Genomic DNA, 14,555 nt, shown 5'->3' with positions numbered 1-14,555 from the left:
AGTAGTATCATTTGGGGCTCCAAAAGTATATTAAGAGAAAACTAACCTTGATGTGTTTATAAGAAACGTTTATATTTGAGAAACCTAACGGTGAATTCTCTTTTCTCTCTGATTTCTAACTTTAGCACCTAGAATACAGCTAGGCAAGGAGTATGTCTGTAAAACAGAGATCTTATGGATTATTTTTTTTCTGCCACAGCAGCAGGTTTTACTTGAAGCATTATTTGAAAATTAGCATTACTGAATATTTTAAGCCTATTTAAAGGGATTCTAGTTTTGATCCAAATTATTAAAAGTGGGAAGACAGGGGATCCCTGGGTGATGCAGCGGTTTGGCGCCTGCCTTTGGCCCAGGGCGCGATCCTGGAGACCCGGGATCGAATCCCACATCTGGCTCCCGGTGCATGGAGCCTGCTTCTCCCTCTGCCAGTGTCTCTGCCCCCCCCCCCCCCTCTCTCTCTCTCTCTCTCTCTCTGACTATCATAAATAAATAAAAATTAAAAAAAAAAAAAAGTGGGAAGACAGGGATCCCTGGGTGGCTCCAGTGGTTTGGCGCCTGCCTTCTACCTCAGGGCGTGATCTTGGAGTCCCGGGATCGAGTCCCACATCGAGCTCCCTGCATGGAGCCTGCCTCTCTCTCTCTCTCTCTCTCTCTCTCATGAATAAATAAAATCTTTAAAAAAAAAAAAGTGGGAAGACATTTCTGTAAAACTCTGTCACCTTGAAACTAGAATGCTTTAGTTAATGGGGTAAACTGGAAGTAAGCTGCCTTTGATATAGGAGAGCCACGTACAGATGGGCGATAACTGTTTTTCTTCTAATTCACCCATTTCCTATTCAGTCTGAAATCTCAGTTGGAAAGCAATTTCCCTTACTTGACCCATTTTTCTTCAGTATTATATCTTCTGCTTCTTGAACAAAAAAAGTTTGAAGGCATGGAGTGTTGTAAACCCTTGCAGACTTACATGGTAAGAGGACTCAGATACTTGCTTTGGAATACACATATTATCTTTTGTCATGTGGCTCTCTGGTTGGAGGGATAACAATCTTGCTTTTTTTTTTTTTTTTTAATACTTCTAAATGGTTTACTTGCCAAATAGTTGCAAAGGATTATTGGTTTAAGAAACGGCCCAAATCAATACAGCCTTTACTGCATCTTTAAAATATCACAAATAAGACTGACAAATCATCTGGCATCTTGCTGTTTCTGTAACTGGGCAACTTAGATCTCATTCATCAGCCTGCTGAACTGTTCCTTTTTCAGAAAAATAGGTAACATCCAAAAATTTTCTGGTAACATTGTTTTTAACTGTTTGGTTTGCTGAATTGAGGCAGCTGAGTTTGATACAAGTTCAATGTCATTTCCTTCAAGAACTAACTCATGTTTTGGGGCACCTGGGATCGCTTGGTCGGTTAAGTGTCCAACTCTTGAATTCAGTTCATGTCATGATTTCAGGATCATGGAATTGAGCCCCATGCTGGACTCTGCTCAGTGGGGAGTCTGCTCAAGATTTTCCCTCTCCTCCTTTCTTTGTCCCCCTCACCTAGTGCCCGCTTGCCCTCTTTCTCTATCTCTCTCTCAAAATAAATAAGTCTTAAAAAAATAATTAACTCATCTTTTTGGGATTGAGATACTAGACAAGCAACACTTGAACTCTCCCGACCCCCCGTGGATGTATTTTTCACCCAAGAAATTTTGATTTCAAGAAGAGAACTATTCTTCTGAATAACAATGTTGATAGGAAAATGAGCATACATGGACCTCATCTGGTAACAGAAACCCAGTAAATTACCCTAGATCATGTTCTGTACATGACTATAGATAGTATGGACGATAGCCAGCTCTTTTCTATTTCTGCCATTTGTCAACTCAGAGCCTCTTTTTTTCCAAGGAGACTGGGTTCTACGTTGATGTGATTGAAGTCCCGCTGCAGGGTTCCTCTGGGGCCCTTGACAATAACAGTACATCCCTTTAGAGTGATGTTGACATTTTCTGGAATGTTGACAGTCTGATTGCCAAGAATGGTCTTCATTCTCATAGTAGATATGGCAAAGAGCAACAATTTTGCTTCTTTGATTTCACAGTTTTCTGAAAAGATATATGTTAAATGACTGATATAGGGAGGCATATGAGTAGAAGAAAAAAAATAGGCGTGTAGAGGTAAGGATCTTGTTTTAGTAACATGGGCAGTTTAAGGATATTACCATTTTAGTAGACGTTATATACGTATATGTCAGTAAGCCTGACATCAATATTTATGTATTGTAATGTCTACTTATATGGAGATTAGGTCTCTTAATATCATTATCTTTAACGCTTCACAGATATGACACGTTATCATGTGATAACATTTATTTCACATCTCTGGCTTATGGAGTGCTTGAATTGGCTCTGTCCTTGCTAGATCAATTCTAAATGTCCTAACACCTAACTTAACAGGAATCTCCTTTATGAAAACCTCTCTGACTTCACTCAGGGAAACTTTCTCTTCTTTATTGAGAGTCACACCTTTAGTAATTCAGCCCTGTGACATGCTCTGAAGACTCCTAAATTTTATATCACTGGCCTAGACTGCTCCCCAGACACAGTATTTGCATACCCAGTTGCCTTGCCACATCTCCATGTGACTGTTGCATGAGAATCTCCACCTCAGATGTCCAGGACTGAACTCCTGCTCTTGCCCCTATGTTCACTGCACTTGGACTCCTTCCTGTATCCAGCAGCACTTCCCTCCTTTTAGTTGCTCCAGTCAAAAGTTGTGGAATCCCCCTTGACTCCCTTCTTTGTCTCTATGTACAGTCCATAAGAAATTAAACAAGAAATTTGTGAGTAACTGTGGGTCAAAGAAGAGATCACAAGGGAAAGTCAGAACATATTTTGAACTGAATTAAAAATAAGAAACAGGGGATCCCTGGGTGGCGCAGCAGTTTGGTGCCTGCCTTTGGCCCAGGGCGCGATCCTGGGGACCTGGGATCGAATCCCACATCGGGCTCCTGGTACATGGAGCCTGCTTCTCCCTCTGCCTGCGTCTCTGCCTCTCTCTCTCTCTCTCTCTCTGTGACTATCATAAATAAAAAATAAATAAATAAATAAATAAATAAATAAAAATTAAAAAAAAAAAGAAACAGAACATAACTAAAATTCATGTGGTTCAGCCAAACTATAATGAGAGGAAAATTTATAGCTTTAATTTAAATGTCTATATTAGAAAAGGAGAAAGATCTCAAATAAAAAATTAAGCTTTCACCTTATGAATCCAGAGAGTAAAAAGCAAACAAAAGGAAGGAAACAAAGGTCAGAGTGGAAGTCAATGGAGTAGACACAGAAAAATAGTACAGAAGATCAATGAAACCAAAGGTGCTTAATTGAAAAGATCAACAAAATTGACAAGCCTGTGGCTAGATTGACTGAGAAAAATAGGGAAGATACAAATTACTAAAATCAAGAATGAAAGAGGGGACATGAGTAATGATCTTGCAGAAATGAAATAGGTGCTATGAATAACTTTATGCTAATAAATTAGACGGCTTAGATGAAATGACACAGTCCTAAAAATGGACAAATCACCGAAACTGATTTTTTTAAAAGATTTTTCTATTTATTCATGAGAGAGACAGAGAGAGAGGCAGAGACATAGGCAGAGGGAGAAGCAGGCTCCATGCAGGGAGCTTGATATAGGACTTGATATCGGGACTCCAGGATCATGCCCTGGGTTGAAGGCAGGTGCCAAACTGCTAAGCCACCCAGGCATCCCTTAAAAGAATGAAAAATCTGAATGGGCATATAACAAGACAATAATTACAAATCTTTTTTTTTTTTTTTTTTAAGATTTTAATTATTTGTGAGGGAGAAAGCACAAGCAGGAGAAGAGGGAGAGGGAGAAGCAGGCTTCCCACTGAGCAGGGAGCCCAGTGTGGGATCATATCCTGAGCCAAAGGCAGACACTTAACAAACTGAGCCACCCAGGTGCCCCTACAAATCTTTTTTAAAGTAAAAAACCCCTACACCTGATGTGGGGCAGGAACTCCTGATCTGAGATCGAGAGTTGCATGTTCTACCAACTGAGCCAGCCAGGCACCCCAGTAATTACAAATCTTGCCATAAAGAGAAGCCCAGGTCATCTTGGCTTCACTGGTAAATTCTGTCAAACATAAAGAACTAATACCAAATGTTTCCAGAAACTAAAGGAGGAGGAAATGCTTCCTTACAGATTCTTTGAGGCCAGTATTGCTGTGGTACCAAAGTCAAAGACATCACAAAAAAATAAAACTACAGCCAAATATCTTTTATGAATGTAAACACAAAAATCTTTAGCCAAATATTAGGAAGCCAAGTTCAGAAACATATAAAAATGACCATGACCAGGGGTATGGTATCTAGGTGGCTGAGTCAGTTGAGCATCTGACTCTTGGTCTCAGCTCAGGTCTTGATTCAGGGTCATGAGTTCAAGCCCCATTTTAGGCTTCACACTGGGCATGGAGCATGGAGCCTACTTAAAAAAAAAGAAAAAAACTATAAAGCTAAAGCAATTAGGACAGTTTGATATCAGCACATGGACAGACATATTGACAAATGGAACATAATTGAGTGTTCAGAAATAAACTTTTACATTTATGGTGAACTGAATTTTGACACAGTGCAAGACATTTCAATGGGGAAAAGATAGTCTTCTTTTAAGATTTTACAGTATCTCTGCACCCAACATGGAGCCCGAACTCAGTGACCACAAGATCAACAGCTATGTGCTCCACCCTCTGAGCCAACCAGGTGTCCCAAGATAGTCTCTCTCTCTGTCTCTCTAAGAGAGAGAACAAACAAGCAAAGATGGGAGGGGGGGACAGAGGGCATGGGAGAATCAGGCTCCCCACTGATCAAGGAGTCCAACGTGGGGCTCAGCCCAGGACCCCGGGATCATGACCTGAGCCGAAAGCTGACACTTAACCATCTGAACCACCCAGGCGCTCCCCCCAAGGTAGTCTTTTCAATAAATGTTTTGGGAAAGTTGGAATTCATATGCCAAAAAGAAAAAAAAAGTGATTTTTATCTCCCATCATACACAAAAATAAACTCAAAATGGATCATAGACTTAAATTTAAACTAAAACTGTGGGGGGAATCCCTGGGTGGCTCAGCAGTTTAGCGCCTGCCTTCAGCCTGGGGTATGATCCTGGGGTCCTGGGATCGAGTCCCATGTTGGGCTCCCTACATGGAGCCTGCTTCTCCCTCTGCCTGCGTCTCTGCCTCTCTCTCTCTCTGTGTCTCTATGAATGAATGAATAAATATAAAAAACCTAAAACTGTGTAACTGTTAGAAAAAAAGTAAGAGAAAATCCTCATAATCTTTGATAAGACAGGGTTCATAGATACAACACCAAAACCATGATCCATAAAAGACTTGGTAAATGAAATTTCATCAAAATTAAAAACTTGGTACTGCAGAGGACACCATTAAGAACAAGAAAAGACAATCCACAGACTGGAAGAAATTATTTGCGGGCAGCCCAGGTGGCTCAGTGGTTTAGTGCCGCCTTCAGCCCAGGGTGTGATCCTGGGATCGAGTCCCATGTTGGGCTCCCTGCATGGAGCCTGCTTCTCCCTCTGCCTGTGTCTCTGCCCCCACCCCCTCATGAATAAATAAATAAAATCTTAAAAAAAAAAAAAAAGGTTTCACTTAAAAAAAAAAACTTTGCAAATCATATAGCTGATAAAGACTTTGTGTTCAGAATACATAGAAAGAACAACTCTTGTAAGTCAGTAAGACAAAGTAATTAAAAAATGGACAAAGGATTTCAATAGACGTTTCACCAAAGAAGATACACAAATTGCTAATAAGCACATAAGATGCTCAACCAACATGGTTAGTCATTCAGGAAATGAAAATTAAAACCAGGAGCTGGGATCCCTGGGTGGCGCAGCGGTTTGGCGCCTGCCTTTGGCCCAGGGCGTGATCCTGGAGACCCGGGATCGAGTCCCACGTCAGGCTCCCGGTGCATGGAGCCTGCTTCTCCCTCTGCCTGTGTCTCTGCTTCTCTCTCTCTGTGTGACTATCATGAATAAATAAATAAAATCTTAAAAAAAAAAAAAAAAAAAAACCAGGAGCTAATCATGTTATATGGTTACAATTGAAAAGAGTGGTTACAATTGAAAAGAAAGGTGACAATAAAGATGTGGAGAAATGGGAATCCTCATGCATTGATGGTGCGAATTGCTTGGTATTAGGTGCTTTGGAAATCAGTTTGGCAGTTTATTAAAAAGTTAAACATAAATTTACCATGTGGCCTAGCAGTTCCTCTCCTATGTATCTGTACAACACAGATAGAGCAGTATGGATAAAACCATCCCTTCACGCAAAAACGTGGTGAGTTTTCCTCATAAGGGCCAAGTAAGTGGAAACAACCCAGGACCATCAACTGGTAAATGGATATCGGAAATGCGGATAGCCATACGATGGACTATTATTCAGCAATAAAAACAATGAAGTTCTATGGATGAACCTCAACATCATACCAAGTGAAAACAGCTGTGTTTCATTTATATGATATTCCCACAAAGTGTAAAACCACAGGATCCACAAGTAATTAGTAGTTGTCTGGAGCTAAGGGGAAGGAGGAGGATTGGCTACAGACTGGATCTTGATGGGCAATGGAAAGGTTCAAAACCCGGATCATGGTTCTTATGGCTACACAGCTCCTCAAACATACTGACTTGTTAGAGGAGAAGCTGTCCTCTTATCTGAAGGCTTTGTTGCACATCGAATGTGTATACATACCTCAGACACTCTTCATTTAATTTTTTATTAAAAATAGGATTGGTTTCTTTTTTTTTTAAGATTTATTTATTTATTTATTTATTTATTTATTTATTTATTTATTTATTTATTTATTTATTTATTTATTCAGAGAGAGAGGCAGAGAGAGAAGCAGGCCGCATGCAGGGAGCCTGACGTGGAACTCTATCCCAGGTCTCCAGGATCACACCCCAGGCTGCAGGCAGCGCTAAACCGCTGCGCCACCGGGGCTACCCAATAGGATTGGTTTCTGTGTTGTTTTGCTTAGTTTTATTGGGTTTATATTACCACTACTATTTAATATTCTCTGTAGTCAGGTGGCAATGGGTTAGCAACAGCAATACTATTAACCAGCATATTTTGTGTGCCTGCTGTGTTTTCAAGAATAAGTCTTAATTATTAAAAATTTAAACTATTTAAAATTCATAAGTCTGTGGGGTTTATAGAGGAGAAAACTGAGATCTAAAGAGGAAGTGTGACTTGCCTAAAATCAGATAATCCTGGGTTCAAACTCAAGTCTTGGAGAAAACTAGTTTTATGCCTTTTGGCATAGATAAAAAGACCAAAGGAAAAGACGATTATAGGTCACTGAGCAAACATTTTGGTTTTTTGTTTGTTTTTTGTTGTTGTTGTTTTTTTTTTCAAACATTTAAAAAATTAATCTTGCCAGGGCACCTGGGTGGCTCAGTGGTTGAGCATCTACCTTTGGCTCAGGGCATAATCCTGGGGTCCTGGGATTGAGTTCTGCATCAGGCTCCCTGCATGAGGTTGCTTCTCTCTCTGCTTCTTTCTCTGTGTGTCTCATGAATAAATAAAATCGTTAAAAAAAAATTAGTCTTGCCAGTAATCAGAGAAAAGCAAATTAAAGAAACCAGATTCGGGGGCGGGGGGGAGAACATATTCAGTTGGCAGTATTTAATTACAGTCCTAAGGAGGATGAGAAAAGAAATTCTTCCACTCTTGCTGCTAGTAAGAAGGTGGCATTGAAAATGGTAGTACACATCAAGATTGAACTACATTGTTCCCCATGACCGTATCTGTTGAGATTCAGTTTTAAAGTATATTGGTGGGAGTGGGATGAGGAGCAAAATGAAAAACCGAGTGACTACCAGAAAGACAGCAGTAGAGGGAATGGGGATGCCTCCCTTATGATTTTGCCTATGAAGGAGGCTACACATAACAGTTAAAAAATATTTGTCATTCTTATAGAAGGGTGATTATCTCCTAGATATTATTTAATCAGACCTTTCCTATTGAGAGTAAAATCTATTCTTTTGAAAATACATAAAAGCATTGCGGTTAAGAGTTCATACACAAATAAGGTTTCAGTACAGAAGTAGGAGTCAGCATATAGTTGCCATCTTTTATTTTAGTCTTGCCACATAAGACGATCAAATAAAAACCACCACCATTCATTCTTATCATTATAAAAGAAAACACATTCCCATGCAAAGAATTACAAAGGACGCTATCTTAGAGGAGAGCCTTGTAGCTTAAGCGAATATAACTTTATGAAAAGTTTACCTGACATCGTCCCTTTTTTCCCCTCATTATGTGGAGTTACCTTGAGTGTGTGTATATGCACACGCACATGCACACATGTGATGGGTATACATATGTCAAAATTGATTGAATGGTATACTTTAAAGATGTGTAGTTTATTATTCTCATTAACTGATAACCAGCGTTTGGGGACCACGGATATAAGTGTGGTCTTGAGAATTATCTAGACAATTCTTTTTTTTTTTTAATTTTTTTTAGATTTTATTTATTTATTAATGTGAGACACACACGGAGAGGGAGAGAGAGAGAGACAGAGACACAGGCAGAGGGAGAAGCAGGCTCCATGCACCGAGAGCCCAACGTGGGATTCGATCCCTGGTCTCCAGGTTCGCACCCTGGAGCAAAGGCAGGCGCCAAACCGCTGCGCCACCCAGGGATCCCTAAATCTGAGAATCTTAAATAATTTACCAGCAAATATAATTTACAGTATTAGTATTACTTCTTTAAAATCTCTTTCTAAAGTTAATTTGAGACAAATGGAGCAGCATATTAAATCAGCAGAGTGGTAAGACTAAGAGTTACCTTGGCAATTCAAGAACTCTTAAGATCTGGCTAACAGTAGTAGATCAAGTAAGACCAAGGAAGGGTTACCTTGGGGATACAAGATCTTGAACATTCCACTGTATTAGTAGATCAAGTAAGAAAACTCCTAAGATTAGCCTATTTGCTACCGGGAAAGTTACTGAGTAAAATCTAGTATTTTTTGAGACTTCTGCTTCTCGCTGAGTGAGACCAGTTGTGTCAGACCAACATTACTGCCAAGAACTAAAAACTATGTAGACAGGATCCCTGGGTGGCGCAGTGGTTTGGCGCCTGCCTTTGGCCCAGGGCGCAATCCTGGAGACCCGGGATCGAATCCCACGTCGGGCTCCCGGTGCATGGAGCCTGCTTCTCCCTCTGCCTGTGTCTCTGCCTCTCTCTCTCTCTCTCTGATGACTATCATAAATAAATAAAAATTTAAAAAAATTAAAAAAAATAAAAACTATGTAGACCATAAAAAGCAAATCTTGGATGGTGTTAGAAGTTACCAGGGCATTCAAGACTTTAAGGGGCTAAGATCCCCAAAAGCAGGGAGGTCTAAAGAAGCAGGATAAACATTTGGTGCCACATGACCCCTCAGGAGCATTTGCTGACTCAAAAGCTGTGACTGAAAAGCTGAACAGAAAACACATTGAGAAGCTAAGCAGAGTGTTCAACAGACTTAGGCTGGGGGTGCATAAAAACTGGAGTTCAGGAATGACTGAGGAGGAGGGATCCTGTGGTGAACATCCCAGACTTTTGGTTGGGGACTCCCCCCAAGTAAATTTTACTCTAGGGATGATGATAAACATAAGGATGATAATCCAGCTCTCACAAAAACTAAAACTTAGTTTTTAATTGCCTGAAATAGATTAAAATTATTCACCTCTATTCTTTTTTTTTTTTTTCACCTCTATTCTTTAAATGCCTGTAGAGGCAAAAGTAAATCCTCTCCAGAGGAAGATAACATTACCCAGAATCTTAGGTTATCTCCACAAATTATCACACACAATAACATTCAGCCAAAAACCAGGTATAATAAGAAGACTGAAAATCAAGGGAAAAGATAGGCAACAAGGACACTCACAAAAGATCCAGGTATTAGGGTTATTAGTCTTGAACTTTAAGATAACATTGATCAGTATTCTCAAAATGTTAAATGACAAATGGAGAGCTTCAGCAAAAAACTGGAAACTGAAAAACATTGAGTATAAATTTTAGAATTGAAAAGTACAATAACAGAATTATTAATCATAGCAGATTAATCACTGTTGAAAAGAGCATTAGTGAACTGGAGGATATATCAGAAGAAAATATCCATGCTGGAGCATAGATGCAAAAAGTTGAAAAAGGAAATGAAAGAGAAAAGCACATTAGAGACAAACGGGACACTATTAAAAGTCTAAAAATACATATAATTGGAGTCTCAGAAGGAGAGGAGAAAGATCAGAAAGCAATATTTAAAAGAATAGCTGGGGGATCCCTGGGTGGCGCAGCGGTTTGGCGCCTGCCTTTGGCCCAGGGCGCGATCCTGGAGACCCGGGATCGAATCCCACATCGGGCTCCCGGTGCATGGAGCCTGCTTCTCCCTCTGCCTGTGTCTCTGCCTCTCTCTCTCTCTGTATGACTATCATAAATAAACAAAAATAAATTAAAAAAAAAAATAAAAGAATAGCTGGGAATCTTCCAAAACTGATGAAAGCTATTAAGCTACAGATTTAAGAATCACTGTGGACCTGGGTGCCTGGGTGACGCAGTCAGTTAAGCATCGGCCTTGGCTCAGGTCATAATCTCAAGGTCCTGGGACCAAGCCCCAAGTTCAGCTCCCTGCTCAGGGAAACTGCTTCTTCCTCCACCCCTCCTCCATGCCTCTACATTTTCTCTCTCTCTCTCTCTCTCTCTCTCTCTTTTACTCTCAACTAAATAAAAATAAAATATTTTTTAAAAATTACTGTGGACCTAAGCAGAAGAAAAATAAAAGGGGCGCCTGGTATCTCAGTCAGTTAAGCATTTGACTCTTGATTTCAGCTCAGGTTATGATCTCAGGGTTGTGGGGTTGAGCCCCACACGTTGGGGCTCTGCACTCAGTGTGCGGAGTCCGCTTCTCTCTCTCCCTCTGCCTCTCCCCCTTCTTTCTGTTTCTAAAATAAATAAGTAAAATCTTTAAAAAATAAAAATAAAATAGAAGGGGGAGAGGAGGAAAGAAAGAAAAAAGAAAAGCAAAGAAAAAGGGAAAATTGCTAAAACTCAAGGATTCTTAAATTAGCCAAAAGGAAGAAACAGACATTACCTTCAAAGGAGCAACTAACACTTGACTTTGCAGAGGAAATAGAAATCTAAAGACAGTGGAACCTAATCTTCAAAGTGTTGTTAGAAAATAACTGCCAACCTAGAAATTTATATCAAGTAAAAATGAAGGTAGAATAAAGACATTTTCAGACAGGCAAGAACTTGTGAGAATTCATCACCAACAGATTCACACTAAAGAAACTATAAAGAGCGTTCTGAAGGTGGAAAATTATCCTACATAGAAGTAGGAGATGCAGGAAAGAAATGAAGAACAGTGAAAAGAGTAAATGGTGAATAAACCTGAAGTTATATGAACTGTATAAAACAGTAAGAATAATAAATGACAATAGTAGTACAAAAAGCAGAAAGAGGCTAATTATAGTTTAAATATCCTAAGGTCCTTCTAACTTATATTTAAAAAGACTATTAGGGACTTCTGGGTGGCTGAGCGGTTGAGTGTTTGCCTTTGGCTTAGGGCATGATCCCGAGGTCCTGGGATTGAGTCCTGCATCCGGCTTCCTGCAGGGAGTCTGCTTCTCCTTCTGCCTGTGTCTCAGCCTCTCTGTGTGTGTCTCCTATGAATAAATAAATAAAATCTTAAAAAAAAAAAAAAGACTATTGAGGGGCACCTGGGTGGCAGTTGGTCAAGCATCTGATTCTTGGTTTTGACTCAGATCATGATCTTGGGGTCATGAGATTGAACCTTGCATCAGGCTCTGTGCTCAGCAGAGAGTCTGCTTGAGATTCTTTCTTCTTCTCCCCCTGCCCCTCCTGCTCATAAATGTGCGCACTCTCTCTTAAAAAAAAATAAAAATGAAAAAGACTAGTGAGTCCGGGATATAAGATATAATACCTAAGGCAGCCTTTCTCTACCGTGTTCAGAGAGAGAATCATGTCCTTAATGCCCAAAGACAGGGATTGGCAAACTTCTGCCTGTTTTAATAAATAATGTCTTATTGGAACACAGCCATGCCCATTATTTTATATATTGTCTATAGCTGCTTTCATGCTATAGCATCTGAGCTGAGTAACTACAGTGGAGACTGTAGCCCACAAAGCTCAAAATATTTATTATCTAGCTCTTTTTTAAAAATTTTATTTATTTATTCATAAGAGACACGGAGAGAGGCAGAGACACAGGCAGAGGGAGAAGCAGGCTCCATGCAGGGAGCCTGATGTGGGACTCGATCCTGGGTCTCCAGGATCACGCCCCTGGGCTGAAGGCAGCACTAAACCGCTGAGCCACTGGGGCTGCCCTGTCTAGCTCTTAATAGAAAAAGTTTGCTAACTTCTGTGCTAAAGAATCCTTTGTAACTAATGAATTAACTTTTTTGCATCTATCATCTTTGGAAAAATTGACAGAAGGGCCATTCAGATTATTTTCTGTAAGACTGTTCCTCATGGAACTTTAGTTGAGAATAGCTGCTCTAGAGTAGCCACAAAAGGATAGAGAATTTATAGCTACCATGTTAATAGAGAAGGAGAGGGGAAATGGAAAAAAAAAAAAAAATACTTGCTGTCCAAAAGAAGATAAAAAACGGGGAGGAAAACCAAACATAGATAAGTGAGACAAGTACAAAATAAGTAGTAAGATGGTCAACTTATTAGGCAAAGTAGACTTCAAGGCAAAACGGATTCAAAGAAGTGAAGAAGGAAATTTCGTAATGAAAAATGAGTCAGTCCACAAAGAAATTTGTATGCACATAATTATATAGCTTCAAAATGCAAAAATAAAAAATCAATAGAATCAAAAGGAGAAAAAGATAAGTTAGTTATTGCTATTTCTTCCGTTAAGACACACATTAGGAAGAGTAGGGTATTTGTTTAACATTGTATAGATTCTCAGACCAACTTTCCATATCATACTTAATGGTAAAACCCTAAAAGGAGTCTCTCACTATTATTATACCTAATAACCCACTGTGAAATTTCTGCTTTCCATTGTAGCAACTTTGAGCCTGCTGGAGTTTAGAGCTCTTATTTTCCAGGTGGGGGGAATACTTCTACCAGAGGATATAGGATAGTTCAGTTGAATTGGAATATGAAGCTGCCACCCATTTGAGACTCTTTTTGCCACTGAACCAGAAGAGTCACTTTACTGCCTGGAGTGCTTGATCCTCATTATTAAGGGGAAATAGGGGTGCTGCTACACAATGGGGGCTAGGAAAACTGTTAATTCAGTGTTCTCTAGAGTGTCTCTCAGTAAGTGTGCACTATATTAAAGAGTAATGAAAAACTGCAGTATCCCCAAAAGGTAAGTCTGATGAGTCAGATCCTTCAAGAATGAGGGTTACAGTTATCCTGTCACATTGAGAACCCTGATTACCTGAAGTTTTGATTGAAGACAAAGGAAATAGGGGCTTGAAAATGGAGAAAGTATAGACACCATCTGTGACCTCATGACCAGGTATAGAAATGAGAATTGTAGTGATTTAGCATATTTTTTCTTGGTTACATCTGTATGTTTAACTTTTATTTTTCTTCTTCCTCTTATTTTATATAGAAATTCTTGTGAGTTAATTTGACAACTTAGTCTTTTTTTTTTTTTTTTTTTTGACAACTTAGTCTTTAGAGGGCAGAGTATTTAATGGTGCTTTACAGAATTTAAGAAGTAATATGGGGCACCTGATGGCTCAGTTGGTTAAATGTCTAACTCAATCTCAGCTCAGGTCTTGATCTCAGGCTTGTGAGTTCAAGCCCTGTGTAGAGCCTACTTAAAAAGAAAAAAAAAAAAGTAATTAATGTAGCCAGTGATGGATACAATGGCTGTTAGGACTGTGGCTCCTTATTTTGGGGAGAAGATGAGAGCATTATCATTTATAGCAAGATAGCTGCATGCTATTAGGTGGAAACAGTTCTGTGGTGCTTTATACAAACAAGTTCAGATGTGTGTAGAGGACATATATGGAAGCTAAGCTAAGTAGCCAAAAGGATAGACTGTTAGGACACTGGAGAGACAATGTAAAGAAAAAGAGAGGGAGAAAGAGGGCATCTGGTTCAGGTGTGTGGGTTTTTTTGCAAGGGGGTGGTGGTTTGTTTTGTGGGGTTCTTTGGTGCAGCAGTCAGCAAATTAGCATCTGGGAATCCTGGTAGTTCTTCGCTTAGTCACACTTATAGAGCAGTTTTGGTCCACTTGTACCTTTGGGAAGATTATCTGCCACCTAGTAGGGCCCTCCTGTGGATAATCTCTGACCTGAGCCCTCTGTTAGATCTTTTTGCTACTGATCACCTGTGTGTCCTCTGGCAGCCACACCCTTTCTAGTCCATGAGGAGAGAGCTCTGTTTCTAAATTCTTAGCCCATTATTCATATACCCTCAGCCTAGAGATAGATTTCTGCATTTGCTTCTTCTGGACCCCATAAAGACCTTTTTTACTCCTCTTAAAAGTTAGTCAACTAC

At 39.7% G+C, this 14,555-nt stretch overlaps 1 pseudogene; it reads right to left on the bottom strand.

Moving 5' to 3' along the window:
• Positions 1-1,228: 1,228 nt before the first annotated feature.
• On the bottom strand, positions 1,229-2,032 carry LOC100688028 (annotated as a pseudogene).
• Between the last annotated feature and the right edge of the window lie 12,523 nt (positions 2,033-14,555).

Source organism: Canis lupus, chromosome 9 (assembly GCF_011100685.1).
Source record: "Canis lupus familiaris isolate Mischka breed German Shepherd chromosome 9, alternate assembly UU_Cfam_GSD_1.0, whole genome shotgun sequence".
NCBI classification, from domain to species: domain Eukaryota; kingdom Metazoa; phylum Chordata; class Mammalia; order Carnivora; family Canidae; genus Canis; species Canis lupus.
Note: the sequence above shows the minus strand (reverse complement) of the source record. Positions and strands in the feature narration are given on the sequence as shown.